A 15,589-nucleotide genomic window follows, 5' to 3' on the forward strand; every position below is an offset into this window, starting at 1 on the left:
CAAAAGATAAGTAGATATAAAAGTGTGTATATAATTTGAGTGGTGTCAAAGTCAGAGGAGTTGAGAAAGCTGATTTTGGTCATCAAGTTCAAGAAAATAGTATAAGATCATATATATAACTAAAATTGTCAGAAACCCAGTAGACAATGAGATGCATCAAGAAGAAAAAATAGACTGGAATAAAGAAATGGTTTTAAAGATTTACTGTGAGTCAGGCTGGAGGCATGAAACTCCTTTTCATTAATGGCCTATTTTGTTTCACCAATCTTTATTTTAATCTTAATGATTGTGTACTTAATGTTAAATTGCATCCCTTTAATCTTCTCTCCCTTGCACGTCTTCCCTGAATGTCTAGGTATCACATTTACCTGCAATCTTTCATGCATAAATTATAGTATAGCTATGCTGTTTATTGTGAATCAGTTATAATCGATTTAAAGTATAAGCATGGTATAAGTATTAAAATAAATTAACAGTAACATGACTGTAAAAAGGTAAGTCAAATTCTCAGCAAACAAATGTGTAGAATCAATAACAGTAACATTTATTCTCTGTTGGAACACAAATAGATGAATGGATTCATTTATGGATATTTTAAATAAGACAATGTTAAACCAGGTGAGGGAGAATAATAGATTCAAAAGATTATGACAGACTTCCCTGGTGATACAATGGATGAAAATCCACCCACTGAGGAAGGGGACACAGGTTTGATCTCTGGTCTGGGAAGATTCCACATGCCGCAGAACAACTACACCCCTGTACCACAACTATTGAGCCTTTGCACCACAACTACTGAAGCCAGCACACCCTAGATCCTACACTCTGCAAGAAACCACTGCAATGAAAAGCCCACAAACCACAATGATGAGTAGCCCTACTCGCAACAGTCAGAGAAAGCCCATGCACGGTAACGAAGACCCAGTGCAGCCAGCAATTAAAAAAAAAAAAAAAAAAAGTAGGATGAAGGGGCTCATGTCATTGCCATATGCAAGTTGCTGATGGAACTACGCTGAAACAACCAAGTGGATGCTTCTTCTTGAGGGTGGATGGAAAGTAGTTGAATATGCAGAGTATACATTCAAATGGCAAAGAGAAATAGAATATGCATGAGTGCTAGAGCAGGATACTTTAGGTGAATATCCCTACTTTTTACTATTTCTGGGCAAGTCACTAACCTATGCTAAGCTTCAAATTCTTGATCTATAAGATAAAGATAAAATAATGACTAATTATAGCAATAGGAAGTGAGTGAAGTGAAGTTGCTCAGTCGTGTCTGACTCTTTGCGACCCCATGGACTGTAGCCTACCAGGCTCTGTCCATGGGATTTTCCAGGCAATAGTACTGGAGTGGATTGCAATTTCTTCTCCAGGGAATCTCCCGCCCCAGGGATCGAACCCAGGTCTGCCGCATGGTAGAAAGCCGCTATACCAACTGAGCCACCAAGGAAGACCAATATACAAGGGTTAAATAATTTATGAGTCTATATATCTAAATGTAAGTGTGACAGATAGTCAATATATATTATTTATGGTTTTTCAAATTTTAGTCATTGACACTATTCTGAGTCTCTTGTAACAAAAATGTTGATTAGTTTTTAAGTTGTAGTTTATTTTAGTGGATTTTCTGATAAGAAATTTTTAGACTTGTAGCATGGATAGAGGTTCCTGACATTGTACAGGAGACAGAGATCAAAACCATCCCCATGGAAAAGAAATGCAAAAAAGCAAAATGGCTGTCTGGGGAGGCCATACAAATAGCCGTGAAAAGAAGGGAAGTGAAAAGCAAAGGAACAAAGGAAAGAAATAAGCATCTGAATGCAGAGTTCCGAAGAATAGCAAGGAGAGATAAGAAAGCCTTCTTCATCTAGCAATGCAAAGAAATAAAGGAAAAAACAGAATGGGAAAGACTAGAGATCTTTTCAAGAAAATTACAAATACCAAGGGAATATTTCATGCAAAGATGGGCTCAATAAGGACAGAAATGGTCTGGACCTAACAGAAGCAGAAGATATTAAGAAGAAGTGGCAAGAATACACAGAAAAACTGTACAAAACAGATCTTCATGAACAAGGTAATCACATTGATGTGATCACTCACCTAGAGCCAGACATTCCTGAATGTGAAGTCAAGTTGGCATTAGAAAGCATCACTATGAGCAAAGCTAGTGGAGGTGATGGAATTCCAGCTGAGCTATTTCAAATCCTGGAAGATGATGCTGTGAAAGTGCTGCATTCAATATGCCAGCAAATTTGGAAAGCTCAGCAGTGGCAACAGGACTGAAAAAGGTCAGTTTTCATTCCAATCACAAAGAAAGGCAATGCCAAAGAATGCTCAAACTACCGCAAAATTGCACTCATCTCACACGCTAGTCAGAAAACGCAATGGCAACGCACTCTTGCCTGGAGAATCCCATGGACGGAGGAGCCTGATAGGATACAGTCCAAGGGGTCGCTAAGAGTCGGAGACGACTGAGTGACTTCACTTTCACTTTTCATTTCATACATTGGAGAAGGAAATGACAACCCACTCCAGTATTCTTGCCTGGAGAATCCCAGGGACAGAGGACCCTGTTGGGCTGCTGTCTATGGGGTCGCACAGAGTCGGACATGACTGACATGACTTAGCAGCAGCAGTAACACATGCTAGTAAAGCAATGCTCAAAATTCTCCAAGCCAGGCTTCAGCAATATATGAACCATGACTTCCAGATGTTCAAGCTGGTTTTAGAAAAGGCAGAGGGGCCAGAGATCAAATTGCCAACATCCGATGGATCATGGAAAAAGGAAGAGAGTTCCAGAAAAAGATCTATTTCTGCTTTATTGACTATGCCAAAGCCTTTGACTGTGTGGATCACAATAAACTGTGGAAAATTCTGAAAGAGATGGAAATACCTGAGCACTTGATCCTCCTTTTGAGAAACCTGTATGCAGGTCAGGAAGCAACATTTAGAACAAGACATGGAACAACAGACTGGTTCCAAATAGTAAAAGGAGTACGTCAAGGCTGTATATTGTCACCCTGCTTATTTAACTTTTATGCAGAATACATCATGAGAAACGCTGGGCTGGAAGAAGCACAAGCTGGAATCAAAATTGCCAGGAGAAATATCAGTAACCTCAGATATGCAGATGATACCACCCTTATGGCAGAAAGTGAAGAGGAACTAAAAAGCCTCTTGATGAAAGTAAAGAGGAGAGTGAAAAAGTTGGCTTAAAACTCAACATTCAGAAAACAAAGATCATGGCATCCAGTTCCATCACTTCATGGCAAATAGATGGGGAAACAGTGGAAACAGTGTCAGACTTTATTTTTGGGGGCTCCAAAATCATTGCAGAGGGCGATTGCAGCCATGAAATGAAAAGACGCTTACTCCTTGGAAGGTAAGTTATGACCAACCTAGATAGCATATACAAAAGCACATATGTTACTTTGCCAACAAAGGTCTGTCTAGTTAAGGCTATGATTTTTCCAGTGGTCATGTATGGATGTGAGAGTTAGACTGTGAAGAAAGCTCAGGGCCGAACAATTAATGCTTTTGAACTGTGGTGTTGGAGAAGACTCTTGAGAATCCCTTGGATTGCAAGGAGATCCAACCAGTCCATTCTAAAGGAGATCAGTCCTGGGTGGTCTTTGGAAGAACTGATATTAAAGCTGAAACTCCAATACTTTAGCCACCTCATGTGAAGAGTTGATTTTTTGGAAAAGATCCTGATGATGGGAGGGATGAGAGCAGGAGGAGAAGGGGACGACAGAGGATGAGGTGGCTGGATGGCATCACCGACTTGACGGACAAGAGTTTGAGTGAACTCTGGGAGTTGGTGATGGACAGGGAGGCCTGGCGTGCTGCAATTCATGGAGTCGCAAAGAGTTGGACACAACTAAGCGATGAACTGAAGTGAACTGAACTGAGCAAAAATAAAATAGAAACTGGAATAACAGCATTTTAATATTTGGTTAAAATCATCTGAATTATGATAACTCATTAAGCATAAAGAATTCTAGATGTTTACAGAATTCTGAAGGGGTAACTGGGCTTGGCAGATAGAGTGAATCAAGACTATCAATATCAGGGTTCTGATAAAAATAAAAACAGGATAGATGACTCAAAACAAAATTCCAGAAGATTTTAAATAATTCTTAATCCTGACTACATACAAATCATACTACATTCAGTCACTTCAGTTCAGTTCAGTTCAGTTGCTCAGTCGTGTCTGACTCTTTGCGACCCTGTGAATCGGAGCACGCCAGGCCTCCCTTTCCATCACCAACTCTCGGAGTTCACTCAGACTCAAGTCCATCGAGTCAGTGATGCCATCCAGCCATCTCATCCTCTGTCATCCCCTTCTCCTCCTGCCCCCAATCCCTTCCAGCATCAGAGTCTTTTCCAAAGAGTCAACTCTTCGCTTGAGGTGGCCAAAGTACTGGATTTTCAACTTTAACATCGTTCCTTCCAAAGAACACCCAGGGCTGATCTCCTTCAGAATGGACTGGTTGGATCTACTTGCATTCCAAGGGACTCTCCAGAGTGTTCTCCAACACTGCAGTTCAAAAGCATCCATTCTTCCAAATCATCCCACCCTCTTTCTCTCCCACACAGTCCAAAAGACTGTTAATATGCTATCTAGGTTGGTCATAACTTACATTCCAAGGAGTAAGCATCTTTTAATTTCATGGGTGCAGTCACCATCTGCAGTGAATATAGATCCCAAAAAAATAGTCTGACACTGTTTCCACTGTTTCCCCATCTATTTCCCATGAAATGATGGGACCTGATGCCATGATCTTCATTTTCTGAATGTTGAGCTTTAAGCCAACTTTTTCACTCTCCTCTTCCACTTTCATCAAGAGGCTTTTCAGTTCCTCTTCACTTTCTGCCATAAGGGTGGTGTCATCTGCATATCTGACGTTATTGATATTTCTCCTAGCAATTGTGATTCCAGCTTGTGCTTCTTCCAGTCCAGCGTTTCTCATGATGTACTCTGCATAGAATTTAAACAAGCAGGGTGACAGTATACAGCCTTGACGCACTCCTTTTCCTATTTGGAACCAGTCTGTTGTTCCATGTCCAGTTCTAACTGTTGCTTCCTGATCTTCTTACAGATTTCTCAAGAGGCAGGTCAAGTGCTCAGGTATTCCCATCTCTTGAAGAATTTTCCACAGTTTATTGTGATCCACACAGTCAAAGGCTTTGGCATAGTCAATAAAGCATAAATAAATGTTTTTCTGGAACTCTCCTGCTTTTTCGATGATCCAGCAGATGTTGGCAATTTGATCTCTGGTCCCTCTGCCTTTTCTAAAACCAGCTTGAACATCTGGAAGTTCACAGTTCACGTATTGCTGAAGCCTGATTTGGAGAATTTTGAGCATTACTTTACTAGCATGTGAGATGAGTGCAATTGTGACGTAGTTTGAGCATTCTTTGGCATTGCCTTTCTTTGGGATTGGAATGAAAACTGACCTTTTCCAGTCCTATGGCCACTGCTGACTTTTCCAAATTTGCTGGCATATTGAATACAGCACTTTCACAGCATCATCTTTCAGGATTTAAAATAGCTCAACTGGAATTCCATCACCTCCAGTAGCTTTGTTCATAGTGATGCTTTCTGAGGCCCACTTGATTTCACATTCCAGGATGTCTGGCTCTAGGTGAGTTATCATACCATTGTGATTATCTGGGTCATGAACATCTGTTTTGTACAGTTATTCTGTGTATCTTGCTACCTCTTCTTAATATCTTCTGCTTCTGTTAGGCCCATACCATTTCTGTCCCTATCAAGCCCATATTTACATGAAATGTTCCCTTGGTGTCTCTAATTTTCTTGAAGAGATCTCTAGTCCTTCCCATTCTGTAGTTTTCCTCTATTTCTTTGCATTGATCACTGAGGAAGGCTTTCTTATCTCTTCTTGCTATTCTTTGGAACTCTGCATTCAAATGCTTATATCTTTCTTTTTCGTCTTTGCTTTTCACTTCTCTTCTTTTCACAGCTATTTGTAAGGCCTTCCCAGACAGCCATTTTGCTTTTTTGCATTTCTTTTACAAGGGGATGGTATTGATCCCTGTCTCTTGTACAATGTCACAAACCTCTGTCCATAGTTCATCAGGCATTCTATCTACCAGATCTAGTCCCTTAAATCTATTTCTCACTTCCACTGTATAATCATAAGGGATTTGATTTAGGTCATACCTGAATGATCTAGTGGTTTTCCCTACTTTCTTCAATTTAAGTCTGAATTTGGTAATAAGGAGTTCATGATCTGAGCCACAGTCAGCTCTTGGTTTTGTTTTTGTTGACTATATAGAGCTTCTTCATCTTTGGCTGTAAAGAGTATAATAATCTGATTTCTGTGTTGACCATCTGGTGATGTCCATGTGTAGAGCCTTCTCTTGTGTTTTTGGAAGAGACAAAACTCTATTTGTCTTTGTCCTGCTTCATTCCGTATTCAAGGGCAAATTTGCCTGTTACTCCAGGTGATTCTTGACTTCCTACTTGTGCATTCCAGTCCCCTATAATGAAAAGGACATCTTTTGGGGGTGTTAGTTCTAAAAGATCTTGTAGGTCTTCATAGAACCGTTCAACTTCAGCTTCTTCAGCATTACTGGTTGGGGCATAGACTTGGATTATTGTGATACTGAATGGTTTGCCTTGGAAACAAACCAAGATTGGCTATACTCCAATACAAAATTAAAAGCTTAACTTAAAAGATGATGCTGATCAGTGCATCAGTGACCAATTTCAAGATGACTGTCAGAACTGACTGCACAGTTTCTGCAGGTAGTCCCCTCCCTTGGTCTATAAAAGCTCTTCCCCACCGACTTATCAGTGGGAGGAGTTGGCCTTTGGACAGGTGCATACAGACTGTGACATTTCTTAGAGTTTAAGTGTCATAGAGTAATTCATACCATAAACAAAATATGTCTGCAGCACTTTATTACAAGGAGATTTAAAGCTTTAGGTGGGGACAGGAGGATGGAAAAAGCAGATAAAGTTTAACTTATTATTAACAAAATCTAGACATGTTCTTAAAATTCTTCCGAGCATAGTTGGACTGCAAGTCATACGTGATGAAAACTATCTATGCCTATGTTTATGGTGGATTATTTTTTAAAAATTGTTAAAAACAAAATATCATATTTCAACCCCAAAGTAACATTTCATTAGTTTAAATATGTTGTATTAGTCAGGGTTCTCTAGAGAATGAGAACTAACAGGAGGCATACAGATGGATAACAGACCTATAGATATCTCCTATGTTTCACATATTTCATGAATATCCAATATAGCCTATATATATTAGAGCTTTATTATAAGAAACTGGCTCATATGACATGTAGGCTGAGATGTCCCAAGATCTGTAGTGAAGAAATTGGAGACCTGGGAGAGACAATGTTTTCAGTCCAAGTCCTGAGAACCAAGGGAGCTGATGGTATAAATTATAGTCTGAAGGCTGATGGATTCAAAACCCAAGATAAGTCAATGTTTCAGTTTGACTGTGAAGACCAGAAGAGACAAATGTCCTAGTTCAAATCCATCAAAGAGGAAGAGTTCCCTTTCAGGCTTTTTTGTTCTATTTAGGTTTTCAATTGATTAGATGAGGCCCAGCCATATCAAGGAAGGCAATTTACTTTCCTCAATCTACTACTCAAATGTTAATCTCATCTATAAAAACCCTCACAGACATATACTCAGAACAGAGTTTGGCCAAATATCTGGGCACCCAAGTGGCTCAGCCAAGCTAACATATAAAATTTACTAACACATAGGTTTATTGAATTTTACACATGAATGCAGAATCTGTCTCTCAATCTCTTTCTCTCTCCCTCTTTACATTTTTATAAAAATTACTTTGTTGGTGGTTAAGTGATTTCTTTTTGCTTGTTTTTAATATCAGAAAGAGTTGTAACTAATTCTAACTACATTAAAAGTATGCTTTGCAAGAGAATAATAAAGAAACAAATTTCAGCAGTTTACTTTGATGGAGAACATAGAAATTTGAAAGAACAGTCCATTATTTGTATTATTGTTATCTGACAAAGTATTGTTTGATCAATAAATAATAATAACACATTTATTAGAAAAGAAGCAAAAATATGCTAACTGCCTTCTATATTGGCTGGAGTATCACAGAATATGATATTTTCAACTGACAAAAGCACCAGAATATTAGCTTGGAAGTCACCAGGAAATAGTAACTCACTTCATATCTGAAAGTTTAATAATGTTTCTATTTGTGAAGGGATACTAACCTGAAAGAATGGAAAATCAACATACTGCATTAAAATTTAGTTATTCTCAAGAAACTGGTATCAATTTACTAATCTCTGTATTTCTCACAGCCTTATGAATATCTGGTGACATTTTTTTCTATCTTGAAGCCCAAGTTGTATCAGTTAGGCATTTATTTTGCATGGTTATCATATTTCTGAGGAAAGCTTTCCTCAGGAATTGGTCTCTGCTAATTTTAAGATTGACAGAGATATATTTTATTATCTGTATGTTTCTAGGGAATGAACACCAAAACAAAGCACTCTGGCTGTGGTGTAGATAGGCAGAATTTGGAACAATACTTTCCAATTCAAATGCCTGCACACATTTGTATCACATGAGGTTTCTAACAAAGTTATGTGTTTCTGAATGTAGAAACACAATCCACGGACTGTCCATACAAACACTTTAGTCATTGACAAAGGCTGAAAGCAAGTGGATCTCTAGTGGAAGTATAGAAAGAATATTTAATGAGGAAATTTATGAATAGGGAAAATGGAAAACTATTTTTCCTAAAATGAATGAGTTAGTGAATGTACCTTGGAGAAAACTAGATGCTTTTACTTAATAGCTTATTAGAACTTGGTTTTTCTCCTTTATGATAGTAAAATGGCCATCTTTGTATTCCTTATATTGATCTCATTGGGTTTCCATGGTGGCTCATTGGTAAAGGATCTATCTGCCAGTGTAGGAGATGGCAGGTTCGACTGTTATGCCAGAAGATTTCATAGAGAAAGAAATGACATGTCACTCCAGTATTCTTGTCTGAGAAATCCCATGGACAGAGAAGCCTGGTGAACTACAGTCTATGGGGTCACAAAAGAGTCACACACGACTTAGTGACTAAAAACAGCCATCTATCTCGTTAGTAAACTGACATGTGAAACTGCCTAGACACTTGGTGTGGGATTATAGGTAGCTCTTTAATATACCATTGAATTTTAAAATGATTTTTTCAAGGGAATGAATTTTAAGAAAGCTTTGAAATATTAACTTATGCTTTGAAATCCATAATTTATATACAATAATATTTCCTTAGATGCAGGAATTAGAAATTTTTAGATCTTAAGAGCATGATGCTGCAGTCTAAAATATTCAAAGTGAAAATGTCAGTCATTCAGTTGTGTCTGACTCTTTGCAACTCATAACTGAATTTCCAATTGGGAAACTATCTCCCAATATATAGTAAAAGTAAAGGACCTAAAATGAGCTCCTCTAATAACAATGCAGCTTATCAAATACTCACTCTTTTGTCTAAGCATTTATTGAGATGTTTTATAGGTATAACACTGTAATCAATCCTTTAACATGAAAACAATAGAAAATATAGTCTTTAATTTCAGAAAGCATGGAATTTATTTGTGCAAACCATAAGGACTACAAAAAATCTATAATGCACGTTAAATGTTAGCTGGATCATGGTGTTTTAGAAATAATAACATTGATATTATTTAATGATGCAATGGTAATAAATCTGAAATTTAAAAAGTATTTTACTGCTTAAACTGAAAACATTCAGATTTTTTTGTTTCCAAAAAAAAGTTGCTGTTTTCTCCAAAATGTAAAATGTCTCATTGATCTTTCAATTTGACAAGTAAAATGATTTAAAAAACATGAATATTTATTATCTCAACACATGCTAAAATATATTTTAAAAATTTCAAATTTATTCTTGATATCAGTTCAGTTCAGTTCAGTCACTCAGTCGTGTCTGACTCTTTGTGACCCCATGAATGACAGCACACCAGGCCTCCCTGTCCATCACCAACTCCTGGAGTTCACTCAAACTCATATCCATAGAGTCAGTGATGCCATCCAGCCATCTCATCCTCAGTCGTCCCCTTCTCCTCCTGCCCCCAATCCCTTCCAGCATCAGAGTCTTTTCCAATGAGTCAACTCTTCGCATGAGGTGGCCAAAGTATTGGAGTTTCAGCTTTAGCATTCTTGATATATTCCTTATTAAACTATAAATTATATTTAGCATAATACGGTATAGTTTTATCATACCAATAGTTAATATTACATACAGTGATGGTACATTAGAAGAATTCTAAGTAAAATTAGGAATACATAAAGAATTGTTAAGGTCATCACTATGATTTAAATGTATTTTTTTCTTTCTACCTTGTAAAATATAACAAGAAACAAAGTAAGAAGTATTAGAGAAAGAAACATCCTTTCTGAAAGATCAAACATTTTTGCCTGTCTAGAAAACACAATGCAATAATCTATGAAAGATATTAGGATTAAAGTAATTCAGTAATCACAGTTGAAAAATAAATATACATAGGTTAGCAGGTATACCATTATATTTATCTATTGCTGCATTAAAAGTTGTCCCCAAACCTACCAGTTGAAGACAACAAACATTTTTTATTTCAGTTTCTGAGAGTCAGAAATATGGAAGCTGCTTAGCTGGGTGAATCTGGCTCACAGTCTCTTAAGAGGTTGCAGTCAAGCTGTCAGCCTGGTCTGCAGCCAACTCAAGACTGCACTAGAGTTTAAGTATATGTTTCTAAGCTCACATGATGTAGTTGTTGGTAAGGTTCAATTCCTCACAAACTGTTTGAGAAAGATACATAGAGAGGCATAAAGCCCGAAGGGGAAGCCCCAGTCCAGATCAATCTCAGAACTGGCATGCCATAACTTCTGCCATATATCATTAGTCATCCAGATCAACCCTAGTACAGTACAGTAAAAGTCTATCTATGTGTCAGTTCTGGGAGTTACAGGTTGTTAGACAATTTGGAGGCTGCAGAGACAGCAGTCGGGAAATAAAATAACATATACATACAGAAAATTCATAAACAAAGTAAATATACAGATCTTCCTCAGCTTACAATGGGCTTACATCCTTTTAAACTCATCATGTTAAAAATATCATGAGTTTAAATGCTTTTAATACACCTAACTTATCAAAGTAGCTTAGCCCAGTTCACTTTAACCTTGCTCAGAGCACTTACATCAGGCTAAGTGGGATGAAACCATCTACACAAAGTCGATTTTATAATAAAATATTGGATATTTCATGTAATATATTGACTGCTATTCTGAAAGAGAAAAACAGAATGCTTGTGTGGGTACAGAATGGTTGTAAGTGTGTTCACTTTTACTCTCGCTATCATCGACTGACTCCAGTCATGGCTCTCTGCTGCCACCCACAATCTCTAGAGAGGATGGTCCTGAAATCACCAGCTCCAGGAAAGATCAAAGTTCAAAGTACAGTTTATACTGAATGCATATTGCTTTTGCACCATCCTAAAGTTAAAAATCATAAGTTAAACCACCGAAAGTTTAGAACCATCTGAATGTATGTATCAAAGCTGTATTTATTATGGGCTTCCCAGGTGATGCTAGTGGTAAAGAATCAGTCCACCAATGCAAGAGATGCTGCTTTGATCCCTGAATTGGGAAGATCCCTTGGAGAAGGGAATGGCAACCCACTCCACTATTCTTGCCTGGAAAACCCTATGGACAGAGCAACATGGAGAGCTAAAGTCCTGAGGTTTCAAATAGTTCGACATAACTGAGCAATTGACCACCCCTGATGTACCTGCATTCTCTAATTCAATAGCCGCAGGCCACACTGACTATTTTTTCCTCGGTTTCACTCTCTACCTTTAAAGTGCCCAGAAGCCACATGTGGCTACTAGCTACCAAATTGACTAGCACAGAGGTACAGAATATTTCTTTCATCATAAAGAGGTAACTTACATCATGACCATGAGGAATAAAGAGAAAACACTTCAAAATACAAAAAAGTCTGTGATAACCCAGAGGGATGGGATGAGGGTGGGAGGGAAGCTCAAGAGTGAGAGGATATCTGTATACTTATAGCTGATTCATGTTGTTGTACAGCAGAAACTAACATAACATTGTAAAGTAATTATAGTCCAATTAAAAAATAAATTAACAAAATAACAATTGATGCAAGTTTTTAAAAACACTTTTGTGTGATTATATCATGTAGATAAAAAGAGACCAAGAAAAAGTGAGTTTTGCTCACTTTTTGTTTAATAGAATAGAGCTCAGATACTGGAAGAGCTCTAGGGAAAAAAAAAAGAAAAGAAAGCTAACTTGGATAGGCAGGTTTTAAATTTAAACAGACAATAAACACTCATTTGACAATATCATTCAATATCCAAATGCAAATTTAAACTTCAGTTGCTGAATGTCCAGTTATTATACAAAATAAGTATCTAAATAATGGAGATTTTTTTGATTCCTTCTCTTTGAATTACTACATTACTTATACACATAAAATGTGAATTTTCTATTCAAGATGTTAGACCATGATGCTATTTTGGAACATTTCATCTCATCAATAACTTAAATTTTCTGTAGCATCATTTAATATAATGTACTGCCCATTGGTGATCAAAGGACATTACAGACTTCAGTGACATAATAACACATTATCAATGTGTCCTTATGTCAAAATTACCCTTATATTTTTGTCAAGGTCAGTGTCTACCTAAAGGGTTATTTTAATATCATTAAAATTCAGTGATACAAAACAATCTTACTTGTTACTATGTAAGAATTTTTATTTATTTTTGGCCATGCAGCTTGCAGTATCTCAGTTCCCCAGACCACAAGAGTGAAAGCCCAGAATCCTAACCAGTAGACTATCAAGGAACTCCCAAGAATTTTCAAATTGACTATTTTCAACTTCAGTTTCTTTGAAATTGCTTAAAAAGAAAAATCAAAACAAAGTAGTGATCCTGATGCTGCATATGCCCAAGGAGATTACACCTGATGGCTGTTAGACTAATACTTTGAAAAATTTACCCTTGCTTTTCATTCCTAAGCCAGACTGCATTTTCTAGATGCACCAATTCTTCAGTTACAACTCGATGTGTTTTGATATGAAGAAAAACACCCCACACATTTCATTTATTGCTGTGTATGAACTTTTTGAAAACCCTTAGCAATGGAGAAGAAACATGGCCAAGTGGAAACAGGTAGTATAAGACTGAGCACCTACAACGTTCCAAGTGGCTAGAAACAAGGTCCCTTTATGCAGTAAGTGAAATTTAACAAACTAGCCCAGAAGTACTTTGAGGTGCTTGAATTCAACACTTAGATTTGGACTGATGCTGAAGCTGAAACTCCAATACTTTGGCCACCTTGTGAAGAACTGACTCATTGGAAAAACCCTGATGCTGGGAAATACTGAAAGCAAGAGGATAAAGGGACAACAGAGAATAAAATTGTTGGATGGCATCACCAACTTGATAGACATGAGTTTGAACAAGCTCTGGGAGTTGGTGATGGACTGGGAAGCCTGGTGTGCTGCAGTCCATGGGGTTGCAAAGAATCAGACACAACTGAGCAACTGAACTGAACAGAAAGCACTTAGCAATGTTTGTTGTAATATAATCTGATATAAAATATTTAATTTGCTCTGGATAATCAAACTTCCTGTATTTCAAACCTGAGGAAAGCAGAAGGGAGCTGGGGGGTGGGGGAGAGAAAATGATATAGAGAGGCTACTCTACACTGCATTCAAGGAACCCAGCACCTCACCCTGGACTCTCCTGGGCTCTGTACTCGAGGAGACATTTATAGAATCTTCTCTACCCCTCTTCACCTAACCCCAAGTCCTGGGAGAAATGCAGGCAGCAGTGAGACGGTGGAGACCCAGATACACTTGACAGAAAGACTGGGGGTGGTTCTGAGGCTGGTTAATTTCCCAAAATTGTAACTTTAGCAAAACTGCATTGTTGATATTTAGGAAAAGACTTTTTTTTTTTTTTTAATTTAACATGTAAAAGAAAAAAAAGAAATTTGTACCCTCAGAATTATTTTTGAAATATTGTTGCATTAGGCCATGTGATCTTGAGCAACGTAATCCAAAGGAGTCTTTTGTTGTCTTTTCTATAAAAAAATGATATTAATATTCACCCATTTTAAAAAAGAAATTACAATTTACATATATATAATGACTACTGAATAGCTGGCACTCAGTAATCTGAATTGTTTGTGTATGTATTTGAAATATTATTTCTAAACATGGGTGAAACACTGCTGAAAGGAAAATTAAGCATCAGCAATCTTTTATGTAGTTTATCACATTTGCAGTAGACAAAGAGACATCTAGATAAGCAGAGGTGAGAAAAAGACTGCTAATAATGCCAGTATATGCCTTCTCTCATAGAAATCAAAAAGTCCTGGGTAAATCTGATGAGAATTTGTGAGAAATCTGACTTTTTAAAAACAAGAACCTGAAGGTGATTAAATCTAGGGTATATAATCCTTAAGACTTGGGCTCTGATTCCTGTTCCATAATTCATAATTTGTGATTTTTCCAAATTCATTCTTTCTAAGCTTTACTTTTTTAACCTCTACAATGAGGAAAATATTTCTACTTGACTTACAGGATTATTGTGAAAACTACAAATAAAAGAATTGTGTATTATTCCTAGCTGGATCTCTTGCTCATATTAAGTAACTGATTAATTATTTTAAAGATTATTATTTAATCAGAGTAATTTCCATACCAAATCTTAACCTTGAGAAAGGTCTGCAGTCTGAGATCAGGCAAATTACCTTCAGAACACACTTGAAAAACCCATGCTTCAAACTTTGGCTTTCAATGATAGATCCGCCCACATTTTTTGACAGTTACTACTGGAAATTGCTGCATTGTCATTATTTTTTTATATGAACACATTTTAGTGTTCATTTTAATTTTGTTCTTTAGCCTCAAGTTGTCTCAAATATGAGTGGAACATATATTGTTTAAAGCACATGGAATAAATTAATTGTTAAAATACATAAACCATGCTTTTAAGTTGAAAAGATCTTCACTTTTTCTGATATAAATAATCCTAGAAACTGTGTTTTACCTTTAGCTTTTGCAAGATTTTCAGGAGTTTGAGATTTTGTCCTTTAAATAAAAGTCATGTTTTCATCATAGCAGTGGCTTTTAACAATGAAAAGTCACTTTTATTCAGTAGGAAATTACTAAAGAGAAACAGTCCATACCTGGCAGTTGAGAAGATAAACCATTGCCTTGTTCCAGGAAGTAAAGTTTCTTTGTGTCAGTTGATATAATAGATCACAACAGACTTAACTAAGACATAGAGTCTATGTGGGAACACAAGGTGAGGAAAACATTCCTATTCTAGTTTTCTTTCAAGCCTATAATGTTTGCTTAACAGAAAGTTCATAGGTCATTTTAATTACAAGTAATGATTGAATACTACCATGGCAGGCAGAAAAGTATAATAGACAATAATATCATATTTAGAATACCTCCCTGAGGTACTAGCTTTATACTTGGTAAGATGTAATGTCCTGTTACTTATAGCTTTTCTC

Source organism: Capricornis sumatraensis, chromosome 7 (assembly GCF_032405125.1).
Source record: "Capricornis sumatraensis isolate serow.1 chromosome 7, serow.2, whole genome shotgun sequence".
NCBI lineage: Eukaryota > Metazoa > Chordata > Mammalia > Artiodactyla > Bovidae > Capricornis > Capricornis sumatraensis.